This window comes from Ranitomeya variabilis, chromosome 4 (genome assembly GCF_051348905.1).
Source record: "Ranitomeya variabilis isolate aRanVar5 chromosome 4, aRanVar5.hap1, whole genome shotgun sequence".
NCBI lineage: Eukaryota > Metazoa > Chordata > Amphibia > Anura > Dendrobatidae > Ranitomeya > Ranitomeya variabilis.
The window spans coordinates 739,608,422-739,624,404 of NC_135235.1; the positions used below are offsets into that span (position 1 = coordinate 739,608,422).

The following is a 15,983-nucleotide window of genomic DNA, read 5'->3' on the forward strand; positions in this document are numbered from 1 at the left end:
TGTAAGGATTTATTCAGCCAAGCTGGAAGCTCTGGAGTTGCAGAGTTACCCTCCATGCCTTTAGTTAGGTGTGGAGATTTTTGTATTCTCTGTGGTGGATTTTTGTAGTATATTAATACTGACCGCACAGTACTCTGTCCTGTCTTTCCTTTCTAGGTAGCGTGGCCTCCTTTGCTAAATTCTGTTTTCAGTCTGCGTTTGTAATTTCCCTCTCCTCTCACAGTCAATATTTGTGGGGGGCTGTCTTTTCTTTGGGAATTTTCTCTGAGGCAAGATAGTTTTCCTGTTTCTTTCTTTAGGGGTAATTAGTCCTCCGGCTGTGACGAGGTGTCTAGGGAGTGACAGGAACATCCCACGGCTACTTCTAGTTGCGGTGTTAAGTTCAGGGTCTGCGGTCAGTATAGAGGCCACCTACTCCAGAGCTCGTCCATGCTGCTCCTAGGCCACCAGATCATAACAGTACAACTGGCCAACAATGAGTTAACCGCCTCTCAAAAGAAGGGAAAGAAAGTGCTGAGCCATTTTTTTTTCTGTACTCTGTGTTTTTTTTTTCCCTCTTTACCTCTGGGTGGCTCAAGAGTTAAGCGGTGATATGGATGTTCAGGGACTTACTTCTCGTGTGGATCAACTTGCTGCTAGAGTGCAGGGTATTTCTGATTATACCAAAAACAGGCAGAGATGCTTACCTGTCTGAATAGGCCTCAATACTAATGCACAAGCAGGATGCAGCGGACCCAAATGAAATAGCAAATGCACAGGTGCAATACCTGATGAGACAGCCAGCCTTCAATAAGGGTTTGGCCGTGTGGTGCACCCGTGCACTAAGATAAAAACTGTATGTGGCGTGTTCACACAGGGAATGCAGGCATCTGGCTCCAGCCACGGGTGCACCACACGGCCAAACCCTTATTGAAGGCTGGCTGTCTCATCAGGTATTGCACCTGTGCATTTGCTATTTCATTTGGGTCCGCTGCATCCTGCTTGTGCATTAGTATTGAGGCCTATTCAGACAGGTAAGCATCTCTGCCTGTTTTTGGTGTTTTTTCTTGGATTGTTCCTTTTTTGGTGTTTTTCATGTTAGTGTAGGACTGGCAATAAGTAAGGACCCTTGACGTGGGTTGCCAGCTTCCATATTATGGCCAGAATATCAACCAATACCTTACATATATTTATATGTTTTGTTTTTGCACGTATATCTTTTTGCAGGGTGCAGCTGGGCCCAATTGGTTCTGTACACTGTGGCCTCTGTTCACACGGGATGCATTTTGGCACTGGGCAGCCCGCCATAGGGCGTTATTAATAGGCTGGAGCCAGATGCCTGCATTCCCTGTGTGAACACGCCACATACAGTTTTTATCTTAGTGCACGGGTGCACCACACGGCCAAACCCTTATTGAAGGCTGGCTGTCTCATCAGGTATTGCACCTGTGCATTTGCTATTTCATTTGGGTCCGCTGCATCCTGCTTGTGCATTAGTATTGAGGCCTATTCAGACAGGTAAGCATCTCTGCCTGTTTTTGGTGTTTTTTCTTGGATTGTTCCTTTTTTGGTGTTTTTTATTTCTGATTATATCATGCAGACTCCTGCTTTGGAGCCTAGAATTCCTACCCCTGATCTGTTTTTTGGGACAGGTCTAAATTTCTGAGCTTTAAAAATAATTGTAAACTGTTTTTTGCTCTGAAGCCCCGTTCCTCTGGTGATCCCATCCAGCAGGTAAAAATTGTCATATCTCTGTTGCGTGGTGACCCTCAGGATTGGGCATTTTCCCTGGAATCTGGGAATCCGGCCTTGCTTAACCCCTTAAGCCCGTATGACGTACTATACCGTCGAGGTGGGGTGGGCCTTAATTCCCGGTGACGGGATAGTACGTCATACCCGATCGGCCGCGCTCACGGGTGGAGCGCGGCCGATCGCGGCCGGGTGTCGGCTGCATATCGCAGCTGACATCCGGCACTATGTGCCAGGAGCAGTCACGGACCGCCCCCGGCACATTAACCCCCGGCACACCGCGATCAAACATGATCGCGGTGTACCGGCGGTACAGGGAAGCATCGCGCAGGGAGGGGGCTCCCTGCGTGCTTCCCTGAGACGATCGGTACAAGGTGATGTACTCACCTCGTACCGAACGTCTTCTCCCTGCAGGCCCCGGGGCTGTATCCGGGTCCTGCAGGGAGCACTTCCGGGTCGGAGCAGGCTGCAGATGAAAGCTGCAGCCTGCTCCGATGAAAGTATGATCGCCGATCTGATAGAGTGCTGTGCACACTATCAGATCTGCGATCTGTGATGTCCCCCCCTGGGACAAAGTAAAAAAGTAAAAAAAAAAATTTCCACATGTGTAAAAAAAAAAAAAAAAAATTCCTAAATAAATAATAATAAAAAAAAAAATATTATTCCCATAAATACATTTCTTTATCTAAAAAAAACAAACAAAAACAATAAAAGTACACATATTTAGTATCGCCGCGTCCGTAACGACCCAACCTATAAAACTGGCCCACTAGTTAACCCCTTCAGTAAACACCGTAAGAAAAAAAAAAAAAAAACGAGGCAAAAAACAACGCTTTATTACCATACCGCCGAACAAAAAGTGGAATAACACGCGATCAAAAAGACGGATATAAATAACCATGTTACCGCTGAAAACGTCATCTTGTCCCGCAAAAAACGAGCCGCCATACAGCATCATCAGCAAAAAAATAAAAAAGTTATAGTCCTCAGAATAAAGCGATGCCAAAATAATTATTTTTTCTATAAAATAGTTTTTATCGTATAAAAGCGTCAAAACATAAAAAAATGATATAAATGAGGTATCGCTATAATCGTACTGACCCGACGAATAAAACTGCTTCATCAATTTTACCAAGCGCAGAACGGTATAAACGCCTCTCCCAAAAGAAATTCATGAATAGCTGGTTTTTGGTTATTCTGCCTCACAAAAATCGGAATAAAAAGTGATAAAAAATGGTCACGTGTCCGAAAATGTTACCAATAAAAACGTCAACTCGTCCCGCAAAAAACAAGACCTCACATGACTCTGTGGACCAAAATGTGGAAAAATTATAGGTCTCAAAATGTGGAGACGCAAAAACTTTTTTGCTATAAAAAGCGTCTTTTAGTCTGGTTTCACACTTGCGTTTTTATCTGCATGCGTTTTTTAAAAAAAACGCATGTGTGAAAAAATGCATGTAAACGCGGTAAAACGCATGCGTTTTTATAGAAAAACACAAGAAAACAAGAAAAAAACAAAAAACCCTACCCCTAACCCTACCCCTAACCTGAAATACGTGGCACTGAAATACGTGGCACTGAAATATACGTTTATATACGTATATACGTATATAAGTGCCACGATATTTCAGTGGCCACGTATTTAAGTGCCACGTATTTCAGTGCCACGTATTTACGTGCCACGTATTTACGTGCCACGTATTTTTCAGTGCCTGAAATACGTGGCACTGAAATACGTGGCACTGAAATATCGTGGCACTGAAATATCGTGGCACTGAAATATCGTGGCACGTATTTTTCAGTGCCTGAAATACGTGGCACTGAAATACGTGGCACTGAAATACGTGGCACTGAAATATCGTGGCACTGAAATACGTGGCACTGAAATACATGGCACTTAAATACGTGGCACTTAAATACGTGGCTCTTAAATACGTGGCACTTATATACGTGGCACTTATATACGTGGCACTTATATACGTGGCACTTATGACTGTCAGAAAATGTTCAGTAAACGGTTAGGGGTGAGGTTAGGGGTAGGGTTTCAGGTAGAATTGGGGAGTTTCCACTGTTCAGGCACATCAGGGGCTCTCCAAACGCGACATGGCGTCCAATCTCAATTCCAGCCAATTCTGCGTTGAAAAAGTAAAACAGTGCTCCTTCCCTTCCGAGCTCTCCCGTGCGTCCAAAAAGGGGTTTACCCCAACATATGGGGTATCAGCGTACTAGGGACAAATTGAACAACAACTTCTGGGGTCCAAGTTCTCTTGTTATCCTTGGGAAAATAAAAATTTGGGGGGCTAAAAATCATTTTTGTGGGAAAAAAAATATGTTTTATTTTCACGGCTCTGCGTTGTAAACTGTAGTGAAACACTTGGGGGTTCAAAGTTCTCACAACACATCTAGATAAGTTCCTTGGGAGGTCTAGTTTCCAATATGGGGTCACTTGTGGGGGGTTTGTACTATTTGGGTACATCAGGGGCTCTGCAAATGCAACGTGACGCCTGCAGACCAATCCATTTAAGTCTGCATTCCAAATGGCGCTCCTTCCCTTCCGAGCTCTGTCATGCGCCCAAACAGTGGTTCCCCCCCACATAGGGGGTATCAGCGTACTCAGGACAAATTGGACAACAACTTTTAGGGTCCAATTTATCATGATACCCTTGTGAAAATACAAAACTGGGGGCTAAAAAATCATTTTTGTGAAAAAAAAAAATAATTTTTATTTTCACGGCTCTGCGTTATAAACTGTAGTGAAACACTCGGGGGTTCAAAGCTCTCAAAACACATCTAGATAAGTTCCTTAGGGGGTCTACTTTCCAAAATGGTGTCACTTGTGGGGGGGTTTAATGTTTAGGCACATCAGGGGCTCTCCAAACGCAACATGGCATCCCATCTTAATTCCAGTCAATTTTGCATTGAAAAGTAAAATAGCGCTTCTTCCCTTCTGAGCTCTGCTATGCGCCCAAACAATGGTTTACACCCACATATGGGGTATCGTCGTACTCAGGACAAATTGCACAACAACTTTTGTGGTCTAATTTCTTCTCTTACCCTTGGGGAAATAAAAAAATGGGGGTGAAAAGATCATTTTTGTGAAAAAATATGATTTTTTATTTTTACGGCTCTGCATTATAAACTTCTGTGAAGCACTTGTTGGGTCAAAGTGCTCAACACACATCTAGATAAGTTCCTTAAGGGGTCTACTTTCCAAAATGGTGTCACTCGTGGGGGGTTTCAATGTTTAGGCACATTAGGGGCTCTCCAAACGCAACATGGCGTCCCATCTCAATTCCAGTCAATTTTGCATTGAAAAGTCAAATGGCGCTCCTTCCCTTCTGAGCTCTGCCCTGCGCCCAAACAATGGTTTACACCCACATATGGGGTATCAGTGTACTCAGGACAAATTGCACAACAATTTTTGGGGTCCAATTTCTTCTCTTACCCTTGGGAAAATAAAAAATTGGGGGTGAAAAGATCATTTTTGTGAAAAAATATGATTTTTTATTTTTACGGCTCTGCATTATAAACTTCTGTAAAGCACTTGTTGGGTCAAAGTGCTCACCACACATCTAGATAAGTTCCTTAGGGGGTCTACTTTCCAAAATGGTGTCACTTGTTAGGGGTTTCAATGTTTAGGCACATCAAGGGCTCTCTAAATGCAACATGGCGTCCCATCTCAATTCCAGTCAATTTTGCATTGAAAAGTCAAATGGCGCTCCTTTGCTTCCAAGCTCTGCCATGCGCCCAAACTGTGGTTTACCCCCACATATGGGGTATCAGCGTACTCAGGACAAATTGTACAACAACTTTTGGGGTCTATTTTCTCCTGTTACCCTTGGTAAAATAAAACAAATTGGAGCTGAAATAAATTTTGTGTGAAAAAAAGTTAAATGTTCATTTTTATTTAAACATTCCAAAAATTCCTGTGAAACACCTGAAGGGTTAATAAACTTCTTGAAAGTGGTTTTGAGTACCTTGAGGGGTGCAGTTTTTAGAATGGTGTCACACTTGGGTATTTTCTATCATATAGACCCGTCAAAATGACTTCAAATGAGATGTGGTCCCTAAAAAAAAATGGTGTTGTAAAAATGAGAAATTGCTGGTCAACTTTTAACCCTTATAACTCAGTCATAAAAAAAAAATTTTGATTCCAAAATTGTGCTGATGTAAAGTAGACATGTGGGAAATGTTATTTATTAAGTATTTTGTGTGACATATGTCTGTGATTTAAGGGCATAAAAATTCAAAGTTGGAAAATTGCGAAATTTTCAAAATTTTCGCCAAATATTTGTTTTTTTCACAAATAAACGCAAGTTATATCGAAGAAATTTTACCACTAACATGAAGTACAATATGTCACGAGAAAACAATGTCAGAATCGCCAAGATCCGTTGAAGCGTTCCAGAGTTATAACCTCATAAAGGGACAGTGGTCAGAATTGTAAAAATTGGCCTGGTCATTAACGTGCAAACCACCCTCGGGGCTTAAGGGGTTAATGTAGACACCTTTTTTCAGGCGCTTGGGTTATTGTATGATGAACCTAATTCTGTGGATCATGCTGAGAAAACCTTGTTGGCCCTGTGTCAGGGTCAAGAAGCGGCAGAATCGTATTGCCAGAAATTTAGAAAATGGTCTGTGCTTACTAAAAGGAATGAGGATGCTTTGGCGGCAATTTTCAGAAAGGGTCTTTCTGAATCTGTTAAAGATGTTATGGTGGGGTTCCTCACGCCTGCAGGTCTGAGTGATTCTATGTCTCTGGCCATTCAAATTGATCGGCGCTTGCGTGAGCGCAGAGTTGTGCACGCTATGGAGTTGTCTTCCGAGCGGAGTCCTGAGCCAATGCAGTGTGATAGGATTGTGTCTCGAGCTGAACGCCAAGGATTCAGACATCAGAATAGGTTGTGCTTTTACTGCAGCGATTCTGCTCATGTTATTTCTGATTGCCCTAAGCGTGCCAAGAGAATCGCTAATTCCGTTACCATCAGTACTGTACAACCTAAATTTCTGTTATCTGTGACCCTGATCTGCTCATTATCGTCATTTTCTGTCATGGCATTTGTGGATTCAGGCGCTGCTTTAAATTTAATGGACTTAGAATTTGCCAGACGTTGTGGTTTTCCCTTGCAGCCTTTGCAGAGTCCTATCCCTTTGAGGGGCATTGATGCCTAACCATTGGCTAAAAATAAACCTCAGTTTTGGACACAGTTAACCATGTGCATGGCGCCAACCCATCAGGAAGATTGTCGTTTCCTGGAGTTGCATAATTTGCATGATGCTATTGTGCTGGGGTTTCCATGGTTACAGGTACATAATCCGGTGTTGGATTGGAAATCTATGTCTGTGACTAGTTGGGGTTGTCAGGGGGTTCATGATGACGTTCCTCTGATGTAAATTTCCTCCTCCCCCTCTTCTGAAATTCCTGAGTTTCTGTCAGATTTCCAGGATGTTTTCGATGAGCCCAAGTCCAGTTCCCTTCCACCGCATAGGGACTGTGATTGTGCTATTGACTTGATTCCAGGCTGTAAGTTCCCTAAGGGCCGACTTTTCAACCTGTCTGTGCCTGAACATGCCGCCATGCGGAGTTATGTTAAGGAGTCTTTGGAGAAGGGACATATTCGGCTATCTTCTTCTCCATTGGGAGCAGAGGTTTTTTTTGTTGCCAAGAAGGATGGCTCCTTGAGACCCTGTATTGATTATCGCTTCTTGAATAAGATCACGGTCAAATTCCAATACCCTTTGCCTTTGCTTTCTGATTTGTTTGCCAGGATTAAGGGGGCTAGTTGGTTTACTAAGATTGACCTTCGAGGGGCATATAATCTTGTTCGTATTAAGCAGGGTGACGAATGGAAAACTGCGTTTAATACGCCCGAGGGCCATTTTGAATACCTTGTGATGCCATTCGGGCTCTCTAATGCCCCATCTGTGTTTCAGTCCTTCATGCATGATATTTTTCGGAATTATCTTGATAAATTCATGATTGTATATTTGGATGATATTTTGATTTTTTCAGATGATTGGGAGTCTCATGTGAAACAAGTCAGGATGGTATTTCAGGTCCTTCGTGATAATGCCTTGTTTGTGAAGGGGTCTAAGTGCCTCTTTGGAGTACAGAAGGTTTCTTTTTTGGGCTTCATTTTTTCTCCATCATCTATAGAAATGGATCCGGTTAAGGTTCAGGCCATTCATGATTGGATCCAGCCCACATCCGTGAAGAGCCTTCAGAAATTTTTGGGCTTTGCTAATTTTTATCGCCGTTTCATTGCCAACTTCTCCGGTGTGGTTAAACCCCTGACCGATTTGACGAGGAAGGGCGCTGATGTAACGAATTGGTCCTCTGAGGCTGTTTCTGCCTTTCAGGAGCTTAAGCGCCGATTTACTTCTGCCCCTGTGTTGCGTCAGCCGGATGTTTCTCTTCCTTTTCAGGTTGAGGTTGACGCTTCTGAAATTGGGGCAGGGGCCGTTTTGTCTCAGAGGAATTCTGATGGTTCCTCGATGAAACTGTGTGCCTTCTTCTCTTGGAAGTTCTCGCCTGCGGAACGCAATTATGATGTCGGTAATCGTGAGTTGTTGGCTATGAAGTGGGCATTTGAGGAGTGGCGACATTGGCTTGAGGGGGCCAAGCACCGTATTGTGGTCTTGACCGATCATAAGAATCTTATTCACCTTGAGTCTGCCAAACGGCTGAATCCTAGACAGGCTCGATGGTCTCTGTTTTTCTCTCATTTTGATTTTGTTGTCTCGTATCTTCTGGGTTCTAAGAATGTTAAGGCTGATGCCCTCTCTAGGAGTTTTTTACCTGATTCCCCTGGGGTTCTTGGGCCGGTTGGTATTCTGAAGGAGGGGGTGATTCTTTCCGCTATCTCTCCTGATTTGCGACGGGCTCTTCAGGAGTTTCAGGCTGATAAACCTGATCGCTGTCCAGCGGGGAAACTGTTTGTTCCTGACAGATGGACTAGTAAAGTGATTTCTGAGGTTCACTGTTCTGTGTTGGCTGGCCATCCTGGGATTTTTGGTACCAGAGATTTGGTTAGTAGGTCCTTTTGGTGGCCTTCTTTGTCACGGGATGTGCGTTCTTTTGTGCAGTCCTGTGGGACATGTGCACGGGCTAAACCTTGCTGCTCCCGCGCCAGTGGGTTACTTTTGCCTTTGCCGGTCCCTGAGAGGCCTTGGACGCATATTTCTATGGATTTTATTTTGGATCTTCCTGTTTCCCAGAGGATGTCGGTTATCTGGGTGGTTTGTGACCGGTTTTCTAAGATGATTCATTTGGTACCTTTGCCTAAATTGCCTTCCTCTTCTGAGTTGGTTCCGTTGTTTTTTCAGCATGTGGTTCGTTTGCATGGCATTCCGGAGAATATTGTGTCCGATAGAGGTTCCCAGTTTGTTTCTAGGTTTTGGCGGTCCTTTTGTGCTAAGCTGGGCATTGATTTGTCTTTTTCTTCCGCATTTCATCCTCAGACAAACGGCCAAACCGAGCAAACTAACCAGACTTTGGAGACTTATTTGAGATGCTTTGTGTCTGCCGATCAGGATGATTGGGTGGCTTTCTTGCCATTGGCCGAGTTTGCCCTTAATAATCGGGCTAGTTCTGCTACCTTGGTTTCACCCTTCTTTTGTAATTCTGGGTTTCATCCTCATTTTTCTTCAGGGCAGGTTGAGTCTTCTGATTGTCCTGGGGTGGACTCTGTGGTTGACAGGTTGCAGCAAATTTGGGCTCATGTTGTGGACAATTTGGTGTTGTCTCAGGAGGAGGCTCAGCGTTTTGCCAACCGTCGTCGGCGTGTGGGTTCCCGGCTTCGGGTTGGGGATTTGGTCTGGTTGTCTTCCCGTCATGTTCCTATGAAGGTTTCTTCCCCGAAGTTCAAACCTCGGTTTATTGGTCCTTATAGGATTTCTGAGATTATCAATCCAGTGTCTTTTCATTTGGCCCTTCCAGCCTCTTTTTCCATCCATGTTTTTCATAGATCTTTGTTGCAGAAATATGTGGTGCCCGTGGTTCCCTCTGTTGATCCTCCTGCCCCGGTGTTGATTGATGGGGAGTTGGAGTATGCTGTGGAGAAGATCTTGGATTCTCGTTTTTCAAGACGGAAGCTTCAGTATCTTGTCAAATGGAAGGGTTATGGCCAGGAGGATAATTCTTGGGTTGTTGCCTCCGATGTTCATGCTGGCGATTTGGTTCATGCCTTCCATTTGGCTCGTCCTGATCGGCCTGGGGGCTCTGGTGAGGGTTCGGTGACCCCTCCTCAAGGGGGGGGTACTGTCGTGAATTCTGTTGTGGGTTCTGCTCTTGGGCTCCCTCCTGTGGTTATAAGTGGTAGTGCTGCTGTTTGTCCTTCAAAGCAGTCATCAGGTGCGTCCACTTTGGACGGGGCTATTTAGTCTGGCCTCACCCTTTGGTGAGTGCCAGTTGTCCATTGTTTTCTGGAGGATTCACATCTCTGCTTGGTTTCTCCTGCTGGATTGTCCAAATCATCAAAGATAAGTCCTGGCTTTGTTTTTGCAGTCCACATGCGGTGGACTTTTTAGTTCAGTGAATTGCTATGTTTTTTCTTGTCCAGCTTTGTCTGTGTAAGGATTTATTCAGCCAAGCTGGAAGCTCTGGAGTTGCAGAGTTACCCTCCATGCCTTTAGTTAGGTGTGGAGATTTTTGTATTCTCTGTGGTGGATTTTTGTAGTATATTAATACTGACCGCACAGTACTCTGTCCTGTCTTTTCTTTCTAGGTAGCGTGGCCTCCTTTGCTAAATTCTGTTTTCAGTCTGCGTTTGTAATTTCCCTCTCCTCTCACAGTCAATATTTGTGGGGGGCTGTCTTTTCTTTGGGAATTTTCTCTGAGGCAAGATAGTTTTCCTGTTTCTTTCTTTAGGGGTAATTAGTCCTCCGGCTGTGACGAGGTGTCTAGGGAGTGACAGGAACATCCCACGGCTACTTCTAGTTGCGGTGTTAAGTTCAGGGTCTGCGGTCAGTATAGAGGCCACCTACTCCAGAGCTCGTCCATGCTGCTCCTAGGCCACCAGATCATAACACCCAATGCTACCATCGGGCGGTTCTCGAAATGGCTAACACCCACATGCTGGGATGGCACTTGGGGGCCAAAAAGACACAGGAGCGCACACTGCAGCGCTTTTTTTTGGCCTGGGTAAATGCGGAACTCCACTGTGATACAGTGCCTTGCAAAAGTATTCGGCTCCCTGGAACTTTTCAACCTTTTCCCACGTATCATGCTCAAACATAAAGATACCAAATGTAAATTTTCGGTGAAGAATCAACAAGTGGAACACAATTGTGAAGTTGAACGAAATGTATTGGTTATTTAAAAAATTTTTGGAAATTCAAAAACTGAAAAGAGGGGCGTGCAATATTATTTGGCCCCTTTACTTTCAGTGCAGCAAACTCACTCCAGAAGTTCATTGTGGATCTCTAATGATCCAATGTTGTCCTAAATGCCTAATGATGATAAATATAATCAACTTGTGTGTAATCAAGTCTCCGTATGATAGTCTCAGGGTTCTGTTTGAAGCACAGAGAGCATCATGAAGACCAAGGAACACAACAGGCTGGTCTGTGATACTGTTGTGGAGATGTTTAAAGCCAGATTTGGATACAAAATGATTTCCAAAACTTTAAACATCCCAAGGAGCACTGTGCAAGCGATCATATTGAAATAGAAGAGTATCATACCACTGCAAATCTACCAAGGCCCAGCTGTCCCTCTAAACTTTCATCTCAAACAAGGAGAAGACTGATCAGAGATGCAGCCGAGAGGCCCATGATCACTCTGGATGAACTGCAGAGATCTACAGCTGAGGTGGGACAGTTTGTCAATCAGTCGTACACTGCACAAATCTGGAAGAGTGGCAAGAAGAAAGCCATTTCTCAAAAATATCCATAAAAAGTGTTGTTTAAAGTTTGCAACAAACCACCTGGGAGACACACCGAACATGTGGAAGAAGGTGCTCTAGTCAGATGATACCAAAATCGAACTTTTTGGCAACAATGCCAAACGATGTTTGGTGTAAAGGCAGCACAGCTCATTACCCTGAACACACAATCCCCACTGTCAAACATGGTGGTAGCAGCATCATGGTTTGGGCCTGCTTTTCTTCAGCAATGACAAGGAAGATGGTTAAAATTGATGGCAAGATGGATGGAGCCAAATACAGGACCATTCTTGAAGAAAACCTGTTTGAGTCAGCAAAATCTACCCCTTAAAAACATTAATCTTTATTAATATTCCAATTTAATACAAACAAGTATCAAAAAATGACCTATAAAAAACATCCCAATTAGGGGACCAAGATTCTGGGATTAGGGACTCCGCTTATCTAAATCTTGTATGTGTGCCAAAAATAACACAGTAGAAAAAATAAACAAAACATGAAAAATAACACTAAAAAAACAAAAAACATGAAAAAAACATAAAAAATCAAAATTGAATATACTATGCCTATATTGACCCTAGTATGCCCTAAGGTACCTTTTGGTTTTTTAGTGTTATTTTTCACGTTTTGTTTATTTTTTCTACTGTGTTATTTTTGGCACACATACAAGATTTAGATAAGCGGAGTCCCTAATCCCAGAATCTTGGTCCCCTAATTGGGATGTTTTTTATAGGTAATTTTTTGATACTTGTTTGTATTAAATTGGAATATTAATAAAGATTAATGTTTTTAAGGGGTAGGTTTTTTTTGGTTGTTGGTTTGCTGTAGACTCCCCTACTTTAATTGTTTAGACAGTTGTACTGTTGAGTCAGCAAAATACCTGAGACTGGGATGGAGATTTGTCTTCCAACAAGACAATGATCCCAAACATAAAGCAAAATCTACAATGGAATGGTTCACAAATAAACGTATCCAGGTGTTAGAATGGCCAAGTCAAAGTCCAGATCTCAATCCAATCGAGAATCTGGGGAAAGAGCTGAAAACTGCTGTTCACAAACTATTTCCATCAAACCTCACTGAGCTCGAGCTGTTTGTCAAGGAAGAATGGGCAAGAATTTCAGTTTCTCGATGGACAAAACTGAGAGAGACATACCCCAAGAGACTTGCAGCTGTAATCGCAGCAAAAGGTGGCGCAGCAAAGTATTAAGTTAAAGGGGCAGAATAATATTGCACGCCCTACTTTTCAGTTTTTGAATTTCCACAAAAATTTTAAATAGCCAATAAATTTCGTTCAACTTCACAATTGTGTTCCACTTGTTGATTCTTCATCAAAAATTTACATTTGGTATCTTTATGTCTGCAGCATGATATTTGGCAAAAGGTTGAAAAGTTCCAGGGAGCCGAATACTTTCACAAGGCACTGTACGTGTCCAGAGTGTCAATTAACCTCACCCAACGTGAAATATCGGAGTCCATTGGTGCCTCTGCCCATTATAGAGGTACCTTTTGAGCGGATTGCGATGGATCTGGTAGGGCCAATAGTAAAATTCACCCGGGGCCACCAACACATATTAGCGTTCGTAGACTACGCCACACGGTACCCGGAGGCAATCCCACTTCAACACACTTCGGATAAGCTTATCGCCCGGGAGTTGTTTGCCATAATCTGTCGCCTTGGGCTACTGAAGGAGATTCTTACTGATCAGGGGACTCCTTTCATTTCCAAGGTGATGAGGAAACTGTGCAAGCTTTTCAAAATAAAACAATTGCGCACGTCGGTGTATCACCCTCAGACCGACGGAATAGTCGAGCGCTTCAACAAAACCCTCAAATCTATGTTGAAGAAGGTACTTTCCAAGGATGGAAGGGATTGGGATATGTTGTTGCCCTACTTGATGTTTGCCATTGGCGAGGTACCACAGATTTCCATGGGATTTTCACTCTTTGAGCTACTGTATGGCATGCATCCTAGGGGTCTGCTGGATGTAGCCAAAGAGACTTGGGAGCAGGAACCTACGCCACATAAGTGTGTCATTAAGCACATGGCCAATATGCAGGACCAAATAACAGCGGTCATGCCTATTGTAAAAGAGCATTTTGTGGATGCTCAGGCAGCTCGGGCCCGCGTATATAACAAAAAGGCCACGTTCCACTCCTTTAAAGCAGGAGATCGGGTTTTGATGCCAACCACTGCAAGCAAGCTTATAGCCAAGTGGCAAGAGCCATATGAAGTTCAGGAAAAAGTGGGGGAAGTAAGCTACCAAGTTTACCAGCCCGGGAAAAGAAAACCCAAACAGTTTTATCACATCAATCTGTTGAAAGCGTGGAAGGCCCGGGAGTGTACGCTTACGGATGCGACTCCCGATATTTCATCTGGGGTCCCTCCAAAATCGGTCTGAACAGAAGTCGAGAGAGGTAAAGATAGGAGACACTCTCTCGAAGCAGTAGCGTCGAGAGGTACGGAAGTTAGTACAAGAGAATACGGAAATATTCTCGGAGTTACCCAGTCATACCTCTGTCATCCAGCATAACATTGTCACCAAGCGTCATGTAAGGGTATGGATGAAACCATACCGTGTGCCCAAGGCCCGGAGACAAGCCATCATGAATGAGGTAAAACAAATTCTCCAGCTGGGAGTAATTGAAGAGTCCCAGAGTGAGAGGGCCAGTCCCATGGCATGGAGGCAATCAGTCTGAGGTGTTATGGAAGCTCAGGTTGCTTTGACAGCAGCCTTCAGTTTGTCTGCATTGTTGGGTCTGATGTCTCTCATATCCCTCTTGACAATACCAGGCAAGTTTGCTGGCCATTCAAGCACAGTGATACTGTGGTTTTTAAATCAGGCATTGGTACTTTTGGCAGTGAGGACGAGTGCCAAGTCCTGCTAGAGAATGAAATTTAAAATATCCAAAAACCTTGTTGGCACAGGGAAGCATGAAGTGCTCTAAAATTTCCTGGTAGATGGCTGCGCTGACTTTGGCATTGATAAAACACAGTGGACCTACTCCAGCAGATGACATGGCTCCACAAACCATCACTGATTGTGGAAACTTCACACTAGACCTCAAGCACCTTGGATTGTGCACCGCTCCACTCTTCCTCCAGACTCTGGGACCTTAATTTCCAAATGAAATGCAAAATGTACTTTCATCTGAAAACAACACCTTGGACCACTGAGCAACAGTTCAGCAGTTCAGTTCTTTTTCTCCTTGGAACAGGTAAGACTCTTCTGGAGTTGTCTATTCGTCATGCGTGGCTAGACACAAAAAATGCGACACTTGTAGCCCTTGTCCTGGATGTGTGTGTGTGGTGGCTCTTGAAGCAATGACTACAGCAGGAGTCCATTCCCCAATCTCCCCCAAATTTTTGAATGGCCTTTTCTTAACAATCCTTTCAAGGCTGCGGTTATCCCTGTTGTTTATGCACTTTTTCTACCACACTTTTTACTTCCACTCAACTTTCCATTAATATGCTTGGATACAGCACTTTGTGAACAGCAGCTTATTTAGCAATGACCTTTTGTGGCTTACCCTCCTTGTGCATTGTGTCAATGACTGCCTTTTGGATATGTCAAGTCGGCAGTCTTCCCCATGATTGTGGATCCTATTGAAACAGACTAAGTGACCTTTTTAGATGCTTAGCAGCCTTTGCATGTGGTTTTTGTTAATTATTCTAATTTACTGAGATAATGAATTTTGGGTTTTAATTGGCTGTAAGCCATAATCATCAACATTAACAGAAACAAAAACTTGAAATAGATCACTCTGTTTCTAATTACTCAACATAATATAGCAGTTTCACTTTTTTTATTGAAGCACTGAAATAAATTAACTTTTTGATGATATTCTAATTTAGTGAGAAACATTTGTATATACATAGTCAATACGATTGATAAAAGACAAATGTCCAAAAATGTTTATCGAATATGAGAAAATAAAAGTACAACCATAATGCATGTTCTGGTCCAACCCAAGATATCTAATTATTTGCCTCTCAAATGTCAACCCACTGTACGTTCACAAAAGCACATCTATATGGTATAAAACCCCCTCAGACCAATGGATTTGTCCGGTTCATGTAAAGGACCTGAAAAGCCTTCACCCTTCAAGTAACTTTGTCTTATCCTTCATCGTGTATTGTTTTACACAGAATTGTTACCCAGTTTATATTTTGTTGGATTAGAATTACTTTTGATGTGGCTAATATATACACTCACCGGCCACTTTATTAGGTACACCTGTCCAACTTCTTGTTAACACTTAATTTCTAATCAGCCAATCACATGGCGGCAACTCAGTGCATTTAGGCATGTAGACATGGTCAAGACAATCTCCTGCAGTTCAAACCGAGCATCAGTATGGGGAAGAAAGGTG

At 43.2% G+C, this 15,983-nt stretch overlaps 2 protein-coding genes across 2 annotated transcripts in view; one reads left to right on the plus strand and one right to left on the minus strand.

Annotated features, from left to right (window-relative positions):
• The window catches only part of LOC143768031 (oocyte zinc finger protein XlCOF8.4-like), a 408,467-nt gene that overhangs the window by 275,217 nt on the left and 117,267 nt on the right, over window positions 1–15,983 (plus strand). The gene's annotated exons all lie outside the window — the stretch shown is intronic.
• Window positions 1–15,983, minus strand: part of LOC143768026 (uncharacterized) — a 41,991-nt gene that overhangs the window by 4,596 nt on the left and 21,412 nt on the right. The gene's annotated exons all lie outside the window — the stretch shown is intronic.